This window comes from Chelonia mydas, chromosome 1, assembly GCF_015237465.2.
Source record: "Chelonia mydas isolate rCheMyd1 chromosome 1, rCheMyd1.pri.v2, whole genome shotgun sequence".
Lineage (NCBI taxonomy): Eukaryota > Metazoa > Chordata > Testudines > Cheloniidae > Chelonia > Chelonia mydas.
This window is the reverse complement of record NC_057849.1, coordinates 192617471-192635935: the sequence shown is the minus strand read 5'-3', so window position 1 is coordinate 192635935 and position 18465 is coordinate 192617471.

Genomic DNA, 18465 nt, shown 5'->3' with positions numbered 1-18465 from the left:
GGAGATACTATTTATTCTGTGCTGCACCTTCTACTTTGAAATTGGGGGAGGAGTACTAATCCCAGTCTCACTGTGGTGTCCTTATATGTGATTTACTGAGGTAACTAGATTGGAACCAATGGTGATAATAACATGACAATACTTAAAAAGAAAATCACAATAGCAAATCTGCCATGGGCATCCCTCCCCGCAGCACAAGAGGAGTTATGTCAGGACAAAGCCTGTGGCCCGAAGGAAATAATAAAGATACCTTTTTTGGGGGACTTGAATTGGGAGGGTTTACTGGCTGCCCCAGTTTCTGTCTTAGGCCCTGATTCAGGAAAGGAGTTAAGCATGTGCTTACGTCCCACGGAAGTGGATAGGACTTAAGCATATACTTTAAGTTAACCACATGTTTAAGCATGTGCTTTAGAGTTTTCCTGAAGAAGGATGGACTCAAGCACTTTTCCCATTTCCGCATTGCCTGGAACTTCCACATTTGCTTGGACAACACACTAGAACCTGTCCTGTAAGGAGCAATCCTGCATTCCTGAGTTGGATTAATTTGTTCCTGTTGAAAGTTTAATTTTTAATGCAATTGATGTGCTGTGGTATGATTTAGTAAGTGTCAGGGTGCCCACATCTCTCTTATAGGCATCTTTTTTTTCCTAGTAAATTTAAAATAAAATAAATTGGGCCCCAGCAGAATGGATGGTCTGACTGAATATCGCTGTTCTAAACCTTTTTCTTTCAGAGGCCCCCCAACATGGCATAAAAACTCCACGGCCCACCTGCTCAACAACAACTGTTTTTCTGCATATAAAAGCCAGGGCTGGCATTAAGGGGCAGCAAGCAGGACAATTGCCCTTGGCCCCATGCCACAGGAGCCCTGCAAAGCTAAGTTGCTCAGGCTTTGGCTTCAGCCCGGGGTGATGGAGCTCAGGGCCCCATGCTGCAGTCCTGTGCAGCGGGACTTTGACTTTCTGCCCTGGGCCCTAGCAAGTCTAATGCCAGCCAGGTTTGATGGACCCTCTCTGCAACCTGCTCGCGGCCCCCAACAGGGCTAATAGATATTTTCCATTTCTATCATCTATGACTATGTCATTGTTAGAGCTGGAGAAAAAGAAGTTCCTAGTAAAAGTGAAACCAATCAATCTTTTTGGCTTTTTGTCAGTGTCTCCTACTTGTCAATTTCTGGCATTTCCCCCCACCTGGGTAGCCTCCTGGAAATAAGTATCATTTTTCTGTGTACACAGCTTTCTTGCAGAACTTGAAAGGGGCCATTGCTTCAGGAGTCTGGAGGTTTAGACAGGAGACTTGGGGATGGATGAGCACCTCTGAAACCCTTTAGTGTTGCTTGCTGAGTGTATAATTGAGGTCTGTTTCAGTGCTCTGGTGAGCTGTTCAGTGTATTTTATTTCTCATACGGCAGATGGTTAACTCTTCTGAAGAGAAAGGGCTGGGGCACACACGCTCCCGCACATGGTAATGCTCTTTTTGGAATGTCTGAGGCTTGAAAAAAGGAGTTATACTTGGATAACAGGGACTGTTCTGTTGTTATGACTTATTCAGTGGGCAGAGCCAGCAATATTAGAGGGATATGATCTACTGGTCTGAGCCTGGGCCCTGAATAACAACAACTCAGGAGACCCAGGATTGGAGTTTGGCCTCCTGGATTGTCATTTAGAGCCCAATCCCATAGCCCTATGGCTCATCTGATTTTTACAGCAGCTTGGGTGCTCCCTGATTGTCTGCTTTGCTGTGCCACAATAGCTGCGGCACCATGTACTCTGGCCTCAACTCCTGCCTTCCCCAGCCTGCCTGTGCCTATTCCTGCAATGCCCTTACACCAGAGGTGGTGAGGGGTAGGAGTAGCATAGGGCTATCATGCCAGTGTTATGCTGCCTACCCTCCTGAGCTTCAGGTATGATTTCGGGGGGCTGGAGAAGCTGACTTTGCAGTCCCAAAGTTTTTTTTTCAACAGGCATCTAGACACCCCACTCGAATTCATGCCCCTTTTATATATGGGTATCTTAGGGACAAGTACATTTCCAGTAACACCGTCACAGCCATTCCTCAATATTGCCAACCTCAAGCATTCAAAAATCATGAGTCAGATCCTCAGAAATCTTGAGACCAGAGGCGATGTGGGGAGGGAGCATGTGGGGTCATGTGCCCCCCAGATTTGCTGATTGGTTTATACTGAGGATGCTCACATGGACTTAGTAATACTGCTGAAGCCAGCTGCCCTCACTCTGACCCCTCCCACTATTGACAGGCGTTGGTCATCTCTGCTTGAGACTGTCTTAAGGCATAAGAACATAAGGGCCTGACTGAAGTCAATGGGAAGACATCCAGAGGAAGTGAAATCAGGACCTTGAACACTGGGTTGGGACTTTCAAAAGTGCTCAGCATTGGCTTAACTCTGTTCCCCCTGAAGTAATTATTCCCGTTATAAGTAAGTCAGTGCTAAAAAACTCCCATTGACGTGAAAGGGAGCAGAATTAAGACAACACTATACGTGTAAAGCCCTGCAAATCCGCTTTATATCCACAGATAGCCACATCTGCAGATGAGGATGTGGATGTCCACGGGTTGTTTCTGTGGATTGTGGATTGGATATGGATACTAATTTTGTATCTGTGCAGAGCTCTATATCTAAGTAAAATCTCTCTCCCACATTTTTGCCCATCTTAGCAAGCATTGATAATAATAATACCTAGCTCTTACATATAACTTTTCTGTTTCTTTCTGAATCGCGCAAGCCAACATAACTCTACAGTTTCTTTGAGTTTAACTGCCTTGTTTCTCTAAACCACAAATTAATTAATTTTACTGGTGACGTTCTGAAAGTAGTGTTTGTTTATTAACTTGAGCTGCTTCCATTATTTGCTTGCTCCTCTAGGGGTGGCCGCAGCAGCAAACAGAGATGATATGGGCTACCCTAGGTTAGTATTATTTTATATCCTTTATGAGACAGTGTTTTTTAAAAACAAAGCTATTTAAAATTTAAGGCGTTGTCTTCACTAGGGAAAAATGTGTGTTCTTAACTCAAGGTAAAATCCTAGAGAAGATAAGGCAATCTGTAGTTCTCATGTGAGTTAGCAGGTGGAGTTAAAGACTGGGTATCCGTACCCCCTTCTCTCCCCCCAACTTTAACTTGACTTGCTGACTCATGTGAAAGCTACACATGGCCATGTTTTCACAGAATGAAAACACCCAAACCAGCATTAAAGCTGTGAGATGAGAAAGTCACAAGATGCACAGTTAAAACCACGTCCAGTAGTACCCAGTTAACCAGTGTGATTGGGCTCTGCTGATGATGGTGCTGAATCGGAGGTCAGTGTAGAAGCTGCTGTTTCACACATCACCTCCAGCTTTCCATCTTGAGCCCCCTGTATTCTGGAGGCAAGGGGAAGATCTGTCCCTTTTGGCTGATTCTCCTAGGGGAAGTTCATAGTTTAGAGCACTGTGGGCCAGATCTTCAGCTGGCATAAATGAGCGAAGCTCCATTGAAGTCTGTGAACCTTGCTCTTGGATCATGTGAGAGAGTCTTGAGCTGTCAGAGAACTTGTGCAGGGGGATCTGAGTGAAGAACACACCTTTTCCCCTAGTGAAGCAAAAGCCTGATCCTAACAACTTATACAAATACACATCACAAAGGATGGGAGTGGAAGCTCAGGCAGAGAGCGGTGATGTGATGTCCAAGGTCACACTGCAGGTCAGTTGCAAATCCCCGATTAGTACTGATGAGTCCTGACTCCCAGCCCAGTACAGAGTGTTGTATATGTCTCCCTAAATCATAGCATATTGTTTGTTTTTCTTTTTGCCTGTCGTAAACATTTGAGTGGGAGGGTCGGTTTGACCAGTGATGTGCTATAGGAGTTTCTCATCATGAACCTTAAAATTCCACCACCAAGCTGAAGGGAAGTCTGGGGGGTCTTCTCTCCCTCTAATGGACGTTCACTTGCTATCTGATACTGCTAAGTTTTCCCAGCCAGTGCCCTGGAGCTCAAAAAATGCTGGTGAGGAGAAAATAGCTTATTTTTGGAATGCCCCAGATTGCAGCGTCAGGTATTTTTTTTTAAAACTGTCCCAGGGAGAGGTTAGCCCTGTGGGGGTGTCTTCACTGCAGAGTTAGTTCAAATTATCTATAGTAGAGACATTCCTCTCGAGTGTGCTGATTTCGAGAGCAGCCACACTGTGAAACACCAGTCAAACTGCTGTGTCCACACTCGCGCTGCACTCACTTGTATGTGCACTTGCTCTTGAGACCTCTTTGCACCACAGTATGCTGATCTGCACTCTGAATTCTGTCCCACTGAACTGTGAGAGAACTTGTCTGTCAGGGGGAATTGTGGGAAGGCATTAGAGGACTAGCAGTATTTGAGTGATGCTAGCCTGCATTCATACTACAGTGTGGTTGTGTTATCAGTTGACGAGTTGTGCTCACTTGATTTTTAGTTGGCTGTATCCTGTGATGGGCCAGCTGACTTGTGTTAAATGCACCACTGTGTGTGTGTGTGTGTGTGTGTGTTTGTGCATGTGCGCGTGCATGCGTGCAGGGGACTTGAGTGAGGGGCAATACTCAAGTTATAATGGAGTTGTCATAAATATAAAGGGAAGGGTAAACCCCTCTAAAATCCCTCCTCGCCAGAGGAAAAATCCTCTCACCTGTAAAGGGTTAAGAAGCTAAAGGTAACCTCGCTGGCACCTGACCAAAATGACCAATGAGGAGACAAGATACTTTCAAAAGCTGGGAGGAGGGAGAGAAACAAAGGGTCTGTGTGTCTGTCTATATGCTGCTTTTGCTGGAGATAGACCAGGAATGGAGTCTTAGAACTTTAGTAAGTAATCTAGCTAGGTATGTGTTAGATTATGATTTCTTTAAATGGCTGAGAAAAGAATTGTGCTGAATAGAATGACTATTTCTGTCTGTGTGTCCTTTTTGTAACTTAAAGTTTTGCCTAGAGGGATTCTCTATGTTCTGAATCTAATTACCCTGTAAGGTACCTACCATCCCGATTTTACAGGGGTGATTCCTTTACTCCTATTTACTTCTATTTCTATTAAAAGTCTTCTTGTAAGAAAACTGAATGCTTTTTCATTGTTCTCAGATGCAAATTGGTGAGGATTTTTACCAAACCTTTCCCAGGAAGTGGGGTGCAAGGGTTGGGAGGATTTTGGGGGGAAAGACGTGTCCAAACTACGTTTCCCAGTAAACCCAGTTAGAGTTTGGTGGTGGCAGTGGTTATTCCAAGGACAAAAGATAAAATTAATTTGTACCTTGGGGAAATTTTAACCTAAGCTGGTAAAAGTAAGCTGAGGAGGTTTTCATGCAGGTCCCCACATCTGTACCCTAGAGTTCAGAGTGGGGGAGAAACCTGGACAGGAGTTAACTTTGAAGTGAATACAAGCCCCAAAAGACCCGATTCTCTGTCATCTTGCACCCTATATAGCCATTTACACCTATGCAAAGTGGGTGTAAACACTACCAGAATGATAGCATTTTACAGCCCCCTGAAAACAAATGTGTACATGAGATGCAATACAGTGCAAAATGAGGCCAAGGTCTGTATTTCAAAGGATGCCAATGGAATACTGAGCTGTGCCATCAACACTTCAACTCATTAGCTGATATGTTCAAAGCCATATAAGGGATTGGGCTGGCTGATAGCGATTAAAATTAATGGGAGCTGGGCAGCCAAATCCCATAGACAGCTTTGCAGATTTCAGCCAATATGTTTTTTGGGGCTCAGCATAAACTTTTCCAGCAAACTTCAGCTTAATATAAATCTGTGCGCCAAGTGGTGCTTTGCTTTGCTGTAGTTACGAGGAAGTGTTTTTTGTTTCAATGCAAACGTAAACACAAATAGCAATTGTGACCTGGTATGCAGGGTTTGCCACAGGATAAGAGGGGAAACTTGGTGCCAAAGCTCGTAAATTGGAGTTTCCCAGATTTTCTCCTCTTTTTGGAGTAAATGTAAACTCTCTGTCATTTTCTTGCCTGAACAGAAATTTTCATATCATTCCTACAAATAAGGCTTCAGACGAAAAACCAAAGCAATCTATAACACGTCTGAAAACAGTTGAGAAGTTATTGTTTGTCTGTACTGTGCTTTCCCACCTTTTAGTCAGGTTTGTTTTTGCAGCTTGTTTAAACTGCTGAAACAGTTCAGTCTTTTAAGTTTGACATGACTGTTGTGTGTGTTATGCTACTTCTTATCTCCATAGCCATTTGCCAAAACGTATGTAGTTTTGGCTTGCTAGTCTGTACTCCAAAATACGGATGGCTATTCTGGATTGAGGAAACTTTTGCAGGATCACTAACTGCAGTACGAGGTTGCTTGTCTCGCATTTCCTTGCCATGGTTTAGTCTTACAGCAACTGCTTGGGCACATCCAAACACAGTTGCCTTGCAACCGAGATGGGACTCCTGAATAGGTGGTAGGGTCCAGCACTTCTGGGAGCAGTCTCTTTTGGGCAACCATAATGAGGTGGTGTTAAGAGAGCTAGCTGCAGCAATGTAGCTGTAATGCTTGGAGCTGCCTGTCCATTCTGGTTCTTGTGCCTGTGTCACCCTAGTTCAGCTGGAACTGAGCTAAAAGGCTTGTCATAGGTGTTGTAACCAGCTGGTACAATCAACATTTGCAAAATGCTTGCGATGGTGTTTGTGGATGGACGGCATTTCACAGATGAGAAAGTTCAATGTGTTCCAACTAATAGTTTGTAGTAACGCCTATTGTAAACAGAGGCTGAGCAGAAAACTGAAACCGACTCATTTTTCTGGAACATGACACAACAGTTACTCCTGGGGGGCCTCTAAATCAATTTTCAGTTTCCTTATTAAACCAAACAAGAAAACCTAAAAATAGAAGTGCAACATTCTGGGTTTTTAATGTAAACTGATGTTGCAAACCAAAGAATTTTTAACAATGCCTACTGATATTTGGGTATTTGAGATCCCTTTAAAGGGGGTGATGTTTAGAGGTCAGGTGCTCAGCATTTTTGGGGGCCCTTTTAAATGTGTCTAGTTGGGCCCTCAAAATCACAAGTCACCCTTGAAAAAACTTGGCCTAAAGCCCCAATTTATTTAGTATGAAAGGAAAGAGGGAGGACTATCTGTGTTACTGAGATAAGAAATATATCCTAGAAACAGGGCTATGGATTCATGGTAAAAAATAAAACAAAGCAAAACCAAACCCACCCCCCCACTTAATTTCAGGGATTGTACTGCCCTTTCTGGATGAAATCCACCCAGGTTACACTGCTGTGAAAATGGGTGATGAATCAGGTTTACAAGTCCGAGGGATGTCATGAGACCTTATGGTTGGTGTTTTTTTAATCTGCATGAAGAATGGGCTGATCAGAATTAAAATAACACAAGCCAAAATGAATTCACAGTTCAAAAACCTTATAGATGGTTTAAAAGTTGGGAACGCTTTCATTCTCCCATTGCCTCTAATATTCTATTTTTCCATTATCTTGACATCAAGTAGTCCTGCTGGGTTAGCACCAGGTTTGACATACAATGTTAAATTAGGCTCTGATCCTGTAATTTACAGCGTGCTTCAGTCTCTTCAGAAAGGTTCCATGTAGGTACAGCAATCCACTTGTGCATTGCAAACTGTAGGATTGGGACCTTATTTCCTTACTGTGTGTGTGTTTTTTTTTTTTAATGAACAACATGAATTAATAGTTCTGACACCTTTTAAAAAAAGGCAAACATGAAAATTATTGGGATTCAAATCAAGGGGTAAAGTTCAGAAATTTTGAAACTTGTAATTAAACGGAGTTATTAATTAACTTCTGGGTATATAATTCTGCATGATTTATTGATCCATATATGTCATCACACTTGTAATAAATCACCTCCACAGATTATATATATGCCTGCTGGGAGCAATTTTACAATATGTACAGCCAAAAAAAAATTGATAAGATTATGGCAGCTACAAACTAGTAGAAGCCTGATCCTGACAGATCCTGAGCAACTCCTGTGGGGTGCTGAGTGCCTCAACTCTGTTGCCTCTGTTTGGTATTCAGAACCTTGCAGGACTGGGCCCTAGGTTTGAGCTAGAGTTGGGATGCAAGAGCTGCCCAGGATTATCCATGAGGTAGCCTGTAAGGGGCAGCCGTTACAATGTATGGTGAAGGCCCATACGCAACAACCTCAATGAATTTAATAGACAACTATAGTCTCTCTACACTTTTTTTTGTAACCATCCTGGACAATTTAAATGGAGAATTCTATCCCTGATATAGAACTCTGTGGGATGGTTTTTTTAAAAAAAAAAGTGCAGAAGGATCTCATCTCTACTAAAGTCTGTGGGTTCTAAGAGTAATTTCTAAAGTACACTATGAAATTTCCATGGGCCCGTACTGATTTCTTTAGGCCCCTTCCCCTGGGGCGGGAGAGTGATGTTTTTATGGCTGTAATACTGTATCCAAGAGGAATTTCATCTTGATGTGGTTAGGATTGGGAATGCTATTTATTGCGCTTGAATCACTTCATTTGCTGCTGATCAGCATAGGCTACAACTAGGGAACTTGTGCACTCCCACTGCTCCTTGGCAGCCATCAGAGTTTGTGTGTGAGGTGTGGGGAATGGCCTGCCAAGTGAGAAGAACCAAGGGCCTACATTTTCAAAGTGACTAGTGATTTGGGGATGCATCAGTTGTTGGGGGCCCAACCTGAAACCTATTAAAGGGAACTATTTTTTCCAGCAAATGTTGAGCACCCACTCTCTGAAATGCAGATCCTTTTAAGCTGTTTCAAATTAGGCACCCAAAATCATTAGTCACTTTTGAAAATTTAGGCCCAGCTGATCTTCTGGGGGCAGAACCAGAGACTTTATAGTCTGCTCAGCCAGACATAATTTCCAGTTAAGAATCCTTTACTTTTCCTTATAAGCAACACTGGCTGTTCACTGTAGTGGCTCCCAGGTGATCTGGGAGCTCCTTACATGCATGGGGCTGATATGTTAAGATGATGAGAGCCAGATTTTTCAAGTGCTTAGCACTTGCATTGGGGACAGATTTTCCAAACACCCCAGCCTGCATTTAGGCACCTAAATAAACGGCCAGATTTTTTCCTTAAGAGCGGGGGGGGCTGGAACAATATGTATAGTGGGGGTGTTGAGAGCTATTGAACCAAACTGTAAACTCTGTATATGATGGGAAGCACTTCAGGCCAGGGGGTGTGGCAGAACCCCCAGTATTCCTAGTTCCAGCACCTATACACACTGGAAGCTTGGTGGGTGCTGAGCTCTTTTGAACATCTGGCGACACATGTGGGTTCTGAGTGCTTGAAAATCTGGTCCACAGATGTGGTGGGAGGGGGGATCTTCTGCTTTCTCTGTGATTGAAAATGTTGAATTAAAAATATTTAATCACTTATTCTACTTTCCCCCTCCACTCTAAAAATATGAATGTTAAAAAGATCTGCTGATAAGGATGTGGCTGATGGGAAAGGAGAGTAGCCCTCTGTTCGGGGAGCCAGGCAAGGCATTCAGGTGAAGAGCAGAGCAAAAGAGGGATAGGCTGTTCTCTTGCTTTGGCGACAGAAACTTTTATTTTGTTAACACAGGAAACTAGGGAAAAAACTGGAAACAAGAGACAGGACAGGAGAAAAAAGGTCAGTCTGTTTTTTTTTTTTTTTTTTACTTACCCAGGTTTTAATAGTGAATATAGTTTAGATGTTACAGATGACCAGTGTCACTGAAAATCCTTTGGTTCAATCAGCTTGTTGCCATTGCTTGTTTGGAGGTATGCTAAGCTCATTTACAGAGCTGGGTATTTTAGAAAAGCTCAAAATCCAAACTGAGTCAGAATTCTGCCACTGGCCCTTCTCTTTACCTCTCTATCGACTTGTGTTCCCTCGTCACCATAGTGCCTCACATTCAAAAATAGGAAAGTATCATCCCCATTTTACAGACAGGAAACTGAAACATAGGGTAGATTAATGATTTGCCCAGAGTCGCACAGGAAATCTGGGTCCAAGCCAAGAACTGAAACCAAGTATTCCGAGTCCTAGTGGAGAACCCTATTCGTTAAACCATGCTAACCCCTCTTGGATCAAGTCAGAGCTCCAGATCTGACCAGACTTCTGGCTGTGACAGTAAAATCCATTTTGGATATTTTTAACCCAGGCCCAGCTCTATATATTTATGTGCTTCCTTATATCAAATAAGTTTTGATCCATGGTGCTGTGCCAGGATATTACCCCAGCTATACATCATTCTGAACTCAGGATTTCTTAATGCTGTTTTGTAATGTATATTTTTCCACATTTCCAAGGTATAGACCAACACAGTTAGAAACTGTGCTAAAGAAGCTCTTGCTGACTTGTTTTTGAAGTGTAATATGTTGTAGGCTTGGATGCAGGTGGGCCGAATTACAGAACAAGTCCAACAAGTGCAGCAAGTTGTAAGTATTATGTAATCACATTGCAGGCATGGATTCCGGTAACTGCTCCTCGTAATTGCTTCCAGTAACTTTACGTAACTCCTAATCAGATGACATATTTTGAATGCCAAGATACAATCAGCACTAACAATCTATTGACCGACACAACACACAACTGTAGCTTTCTCATGCAATCTGATGCATTTTCCAAGGGAATTTATTAATTAAAGTTGATAATATTCTACCTCTTCGAACAACAAGTAGCTAAAAGGTACAGGAGTCTGATTAAATGTACTCTGGAGGCTGACAAGCTTGGCACACTTGGAAATAGCAGAGTGGAGGAATAACACAGGGGCAGGGTTAATCCCAGGGCTCTGCAAGAGAAGCAGGGACTGTTGTAGCTTTTGTAACCTTGTGGTGAGGGTTCCAGGGGCTGAGGTTAGCCCTGGACCAGGTGACATTATGCTGCACAAACCTGGCTAGAATAACGTTGCCCCTTCTGACCTGAATTTGGGATATTGCATGTTGTTCCAGATTTTATATAACGTCCTGTTTTCCTGAACACAGTTGGCAACGGTTTCTGTGCTCACAGTTACAGTTTTGCCTTTCCAGACAGCCTCTGTGCCCCAAATAGCTCTCTCTCTCCCCTCTCTTTCAGGACCACTTTACCAGCACTTCTGTTACTATCTGCTTGGCTTGTTGGCTGCTTCCATGTCTCTTGCTTCTCTTTTATATGTACATATGTGTATATTATATTGAAGGCTAAGATTTTTTCACAGTTATTTTGAGTTAAAGTCAGGAACAGATCACAGGCAATGAACCAAAATTCATGGAACCCGTGATTTGTCCGTTACTTTACTACAAATAACTGGGGGCAGGGCTTGGTAGAGGGAGGAATGGAGTCCCATGAGGAGGGACTGACAGGCCAAGCCCCCCGCCATGGCGAGGGGGCACAGCTCTGTCTCCAGTGGCCGCAGCGGGGGTGCAGCCATGGGGGGCCCACAGCCCCTGCTCCAGAGCTGGCCCCCAGTGCAGCCCCTGCCCAGCCCAAGCCATGCGAGGGGGACAAAGCCCTGGGAAGCCGCAAGGGGGTGCACGGCCCCAGGTGCAGCCCCTGGTGAAATCCGTGGAGCTGCGCCACGTGGCCCCGGCTGCAGCCCCGCCAAGCCCCGGAGGACGTAGGGCTGGAGTGCACAGTTCCACCTGCGGCCCCGGGCCCCAGCTGCAGCCCCCTGGATGAAGCGGCAGGGTTGGGGCTGCAGGATCCTGGTTTCACCCAGCCCCAGTTGCCGGGCAGGGGAGCACAGTCTTGCCGCCTCCTCCTCCTGAAGCCCCAGAAGTCACGGAGGTTCAGTAAAGTCACAGAATCCGTGACTGCCATGACCTCCATGACTAAATCATAGTTTTATTATTATATTATATTTGTATTATATTATAAAACACATGCACGCACACACACACACAGGTCAAACTATATCCAGAAAAGCTCAACTCACAACAATAAGTTAAGAGGCTGTGTGAAAAGAGTATGGACCTCAGTCTCCACTCTATTAAGCACCAGTTTTCTGCTGTTGTGACTCCACTGAAGTCAAAAGAGTCATACCAGCATGAAAGGGTGTAGTGGGGAAACAAGCTCCAACTTTCTCATAAAAACAAAGCCAAACCCTTCCGTTTGCTGGAGCCCATTTGAACTGACTTGTAAAATGATGCCTGTGGGATCACTTAAAGAGAGCACAAGAGATTTTGGTGCTGATCCTCAGCTATGCCCCCTCAGTACCCAGCACTATTCAGGAGGCAGGCAGAGTGCAAATAAGGTGGCAACTTAGGCTATCATTTTTATTCATATAGCAGGTGTATTTTTAAGACCCCCTATTCTTAGGTCTAAAGATTGAGGTCTGAATATCTTGGGCCTGTTTTTTCCCCTCGCCTTACACCTTGTGTGAAATGATTCTAAAATGTTTCTAAATCATAACTCTCCACTCCCACCAGTATTAGAATTTCACATCCTAAGTTCACTCTGTTTGCACAGGTGTAAATGCCGACACAAGGACAATTGGACCCAATGGCAGCCCCTGGGTCCAATTGTCTGAAATGTCTCAGAAAGCAAGTTTTCTCTTTGTTCATATCTAAGGAGCTTGCTCTATCAGCTGGGGACAGAGACACAGTATCTCTCTTTCCTGCTTACCCTTTCCTGCTTCTCTTTCCTGCTTACCAGCTGCTGCTGGGAGCCCCAGGCCCTTTTAAATTGCTGGGCTCCGGCGAAGCTGCCCCCTGCTGGTATGGTCGGACTGTACCGGCTTACTTTCACGTTCAGGGCTATTCCATTTCAACAGGAGAGCACTTAACTCAATGTCAATTGTTATCCCTTTGCCACCAGCAAACCTCCAATGTGGAGGTAGAAGTACAACAAAGGCAGTAATTAGCTCCCATATTCAAAAAGGAGTTTGCAGCTTGGTAAAGAGACACATTCAGAGAGTTCATAATCTCACACAGATTTCATAAATTGCACAGATTCCCCAAATCATCACCCACGTCTCCCCATTCTGACATATCTGATATGGCAGACAGCATTAGGCATTATGTGCTGTGAATGTGACAGTTGACAGTGAAATGCCAAGCACCAGTCTGAACAGTGCAGTACATAAACCTTGCATCTGTATGCCCACCATTTATAATTTAGCTTTCTAAAGGGCAGATGCTGGTAAAAGGTGATGTATATGGGCTGCCCAGAAGACTGAATTCTGCCTTATCGCAGTTTAGCTATAGCAGAGGCAGCGGTAATGCAAAATTCCTCAAACCTCCTCTCTTGCTGGGCTTCAGTCCTCATTTATAGGGCCCTACCAAATTCACGGCCATGAAAAACGTGTCATAGACTGTGAAATCTGGTCTCCACTCCCCCCTCCCCCAATGAAATCTGGTCTTTTGTGCGCTTTTACCCTATTCTATACCAATTTAATGGGGGAGACCAGAGAGTCTCAATTCGGGGGTCCTGACCCAAAAGGGAGTTGCAGGGGGGGTTGCAAGGTTATTTTAGGGGGGATCGTGGTATTGCCACGCTTTACTTTGGCGCTGCCTTCAGAGCTGGGCGGCCGGAGAGCAGCAGCTGCTGGCCAGGAGCCCAGCTCTGAAGGCAGGACCGCCAGTAGCAGCGCAGACTATGCCTCCCTTATTTCTGCGCTGCGGGTGGCGGTGGCTCTGCCTTCAGAGCTCGGCTCCCGGCCTGCAGCCGCCGCTCTCCGGCCGCCCAGCCCTGAAGGCAGCACTGCCGCCTTCAGCAGTGCAGAGGTAAGCCTAGCAGTACCGCAACCCCCTCTACAATAACCTTGCGACCCCGCCACAACTCCTTTTTGGGTCAGGACCCCTACAATTACAACACCGTGAAATTTCAGATTTAAATAGCTGAAATCATGACATTTACAATTTTGAAAATCCTACAACCGTGAAATTGACCAAAATGTTCCATGAATTTGGTAGTGCCCTACTCACTTAATTGGACAGGAGGGTGAAAGGAGGTTGACTGTCTCTGCTTATCTGCATCTGGGCCTCCACTGAGGCTATCAGCAAGGCTCCAGTTGTAATGCAAAGTCATTGGGAACTTTAGAATGTAAGCTGATTGCCTGCATGGATCCATCAATAATTCTGCATCCAGCTCCCTTGTATTATTGCATAACTGGCTAGGTATGTTGGTTGAGACTCCCAAAGCCAGACTTTCCCCAAAGATATTAGATTCTGGTCTCCAAGCCAATATAATAAAACTCCTTCAGTAATAACTCTGTTAATTCTAGTGTTAGACTCAAAAGCATATGCAATAGGGGTGAGATTTTTCAAGCACTCAATGGGAGTAGAGTTAGGCCAAAACTAAGCACTTCTGAAAATCCTGCCCTAAGGCTACATATTTACTGAAAAAAAAAAAAAAGCTGTGTTTTTACATGGAGATAGCTAACTTGGGGTAGTTGTCATGATATAAAACCCTAGTAGAGACAAGGCACTGTAATATTTACCTTGATGTAGCTAGTTGAGGTAAATCCCAAGGCTGACCTCAACTAGCTATACTGTGGTAAACACTACCTGTGCCTTGTTTCCATTAGGATTTTACAATGAGATAGCTAACTCAGGAGAGTTCTCTCCATGTATAAAGATACCTCTCTTTGCAGTGAAGACAAAGCCTAAGACAGCTTTCATATCAGTGTAGTCACCTGTTGTTTATATAATAAAAAATTCCTGTTATTGATTAAGGTTGATACATTACCTGAAATATTGTATTGAATAGTTATCTTCATAGTTGTCTCTCTTTTCTCCCAGCAGTTAATTATCTTGGATTTAATTATTTTCTAGATTCTTCGGAACACTTAATTCATTTTCTTTTCTAAGGTGACAATTTAACCCCTTTTCTTTGTTGCCACTTATACTTCCGTGAGGAACAGTGCAGAGTTGATAGAAGGGTGGTAAGTTTCCTAATCTCCACTTCTTTTGGAGAGACATCAATTTCTGTCCAATCTGCAGGAGATTGCAAGGTGAAACTCTGCAAGATGGTGGTGAAACATAACAACTCCTCTCCCTCTGTCAAACTCTCTCTGAGACAAGCTTATTTCCTTAAGACAAGAAGACAGGAGTCTAAGAAAATCAGATCTTGTAAATATATTTAGTAAAGTGCTATGAATTATTCATATCCACAGAGGCAGGCGGGGCTTTCAGTCAGAAGTTTCCCCTTCAAAATAATTGGTATTGTAAGAAGCCATATACATAGTAATGTTTGGCTAAATCCTCTACATTATTGTTTGATTTAAATGAGAATTGTGCATCTAATAGGATTGGCTGCTGGTGGGGAACTGGTAGTTTATGATTTAGGGTACAGAGCATTGTCTGACGTCTGCTCAGCGGCCTATGTAAAAGGAGTTGGTGGTCTGGTTTTTGTCCATTTCCAAAGACCACCAACACTAAATGCTTCCTTTGTTGGGCACTGTCAGCAGAAGGGCCAAGAACTTGAGTGGATCGCACGCCCTGGTTCTCATGGGTGACTTTAATTTTCCTGATATTTGCTGGGAGAACAATACAGCGGTGCATAGACAATCCAGAAAGTTTTTGGAAAGCGTAGGGGACAATTTCCTGGTGCAAGTGCTAGACGAGCCAACTAGGGGGGGAGCTTTTCTTGACCTGCTGCTCACAAACAGGGAAGAATTAGTGGGGGAAGCAAAAGTGGACGGGAATCTGGGAGGCAGTGACCATGAGTTGGTTGAATTCAGGATCCTGACGCAGGGAAGAAAGGTAAGCAGCAGGATACGGACCCTGGACTTCAGGAAAGCAGACTTCGACTCCCTCAGGGAGCGGATGGGTAGGATCCCCTGGGGGACTAACATGAAGGGGAAAGGAGTCCAGGAGAGCTGGCTGTATTTCAAGGAATCCCTGTTGAGGTTACAGGGACAAACCATCCCGATGAGTCAAAGAATAGTAAATATGGCAGGCGACCAGCTTGGCTTAACGGTGAAATCCTAGCGGATCTTAAACATAAAAAAGAAGCTTACAAGAAGTGGAAGGTTGGACATATGAACAGGGAAGAGTATAAAAATATTGCTCGGGCATGTAGGAATGAAATCAGGAGGGCCAAATCGCACCTGGAGCTGCAGCTAGCAAGAGATGTCAAGAGTAACAAGAAGGGTTTCTTCAGGTATGTTGGCAACAAGAAGAAAGCCAAGGAAAGTGTGGGCCCCTTACTGAATGAGGGAGGCAACCTAGTGACAGAGGATGTGGAAAAAGCTAATGTGCTCAATGTTTTTTTTGCCTCTGTCTTCACTAACAAGGACAGCTCGCAGACTGCTGCGCTGGGCATCGCAACATGGGGAGTAGATGGCCAGCCCTCTGTGGAGAAAGAGGTGGTTAGGGACTATTATGATCCAGACTGATCTCTTGTTTTCCTTCCTTTCTGTTACTGTTGACAGCACCATCCTAGTCCCGGTTAGTCATTTCAACCTTGTTACCTGTGTCTAGTGCTAGCCCTGAACATCCAGGCTGTTGCAGCTTCTTCCTCCATACCATCACTGAGGTCTGGTTTTGTTCTCTGTCCCTGCCTCGGAAACTCTAGTCCAGGCCCTCATTTCCTGTCTTGATTATTTCAGCCTTCCCCTCTGTGGCCTTTCCAACACTCATCTTGCCCCTTTCAAGTCCATTCAGAAAAAAATGCTGCTAAGATCTTCCTTTTCACTCCACCCACCCTAGTTCATTTTGACAGTGTCACCCAACACCACCACCTCATTCAAGTCCCTCCATGATTTCCTACTCCTCCAACACGATCAAATTCCTTGTTCTCACCTTTTTAAGGCTCTACTTTTAGCCCTCCTGCTTATCTGCACTTATATTTCATTGACAATCTGAGGCCCTAGGTTCACTACAACTTGGGGCTCCCTGTGGCTCAGGTGCTGCTCCCCCCCCCATTTTGAATGGTATTACAGAAATGCCTCCCCCCCTCCTCCGAGAGAAGCAAGGGTTATGGAATTAGGACCCCTTTCCCCTCCCCTCCCTTTGGGTTGTAGGAGCCACCCAGAGTAGTTGCTCTTGGAGTTAACACCCCTTGGATGCACAAGGCGGTTCACACTTCTCAGAGTTCTTTTCTCAGTGTGTCTGCAGACTCAGGCAGACATCACTACAGATTATGCTGGCTTTATGTTCAGAAGTTTTTCTTCACAACCATGAAGACTCAAAACTTTATTTTTAAATGAAAACTGAGACTCTCTGGTGTCATTATGTGATGCCAGGAACTCCGGCAGTAGGTATAGGCCTATAGTACCTATGGCTTAATTGGCCCCTGACCCCCTGCTCTCTGATCCTCCGAAGACACTGGCTGTCAAACATCAGTACATCAAATCTTACTACAAAACTTCTAGTGCATGGTAGCAGTATTCACATAGCCACCAAAGGCGGAAGCTGGTGCACTATAAATTATTCTAGTGGTTAATTACCCTCAATGTTAAAAATTTAAGCCATATTTCCAGTCTGAATTTGTCTAGCTTCAGCTTGCATCCATTGGATCATTTTATATCTTGCTCTGCTAAACTGAAAAGCCCATTGTTAAATATTTGCTCCCCATGTAGATACATATAGGCTGTAATCAAGTCACCCCTTAACCTTTTCTTTGTTAGACTCCGAAAGCTCAGTCTATTTAGCTTATCACTACAAGGCATATTTTCATGGCTCTCCTCTGAACCCTCTCCAATTTATCAACATCCTTCTTCAGTTGTGGGCACCAGAGCTGGATAAAGTATTCCAGCTGTGGCTGCACTAGTGCGAAAATGATTAGGGGACTGGAACACATGAGTGATGAGGAGAGGCTGAGGGAACTGGGATTGTTTAGTCTGCGGAAGAGAAGAATGAGGGGGGATTTGATAGCTGCTTTCAGCTACCTGAAAGGGGGTTCCAAAGAGGATGGATCTAGACTGTTCTCAGTGGTAGCAGATGACAGAACGAGGAGTAATGGTCTCAAGTTGCAGTGGGGGAGGTTTAGGTTGGATATTTGGAAAAGCTTTTTCACTAGGAGGGTGGTGAAGCACTGGAATGCGTTACCTAGGGTGGTGGTGGTGGAATCTCCTTCCTTAGAAGTTTTTAAGGTCAGGCTTGACAAAGCCCTGGCTGGGATGATTTAGTTGGGGATTGGTCCTGCTTTGAGCAGGGGGTTGGACTAGATGACCTCCTGAGGTCCCTTCCAACCCTGATATTCTATGATTCTATGATTCTATTTAGAAAAGCTGGACGTGCACAAGTCTATGGGGCCGGACGAGTTGCATCCGAGAGTGCTAAAGGAATTGGCAGATGTGATTGCAGAGCCATTGGCCATTATCTTTGAAAACTCGTGGCGAACGGGGGAAGTCCCGGATGACTGGAAAAAGGCTAATGTAGTGCCAATCTTTAAAAAAGGGAAGAAGGAGGATCCTGGGAACTACAGGCCAGTCAGCCTCACCTCAGTCCCCGGAAAAATCATGGAGCAGGTCCTCAAGGAATCAATCCTGAAGCACTTACACGAGAGGAAAGTGATCAGGAACAGTCAGCATGGATTCACCAAGGGTAGGTCATGCCTGACTAATCTAATAGC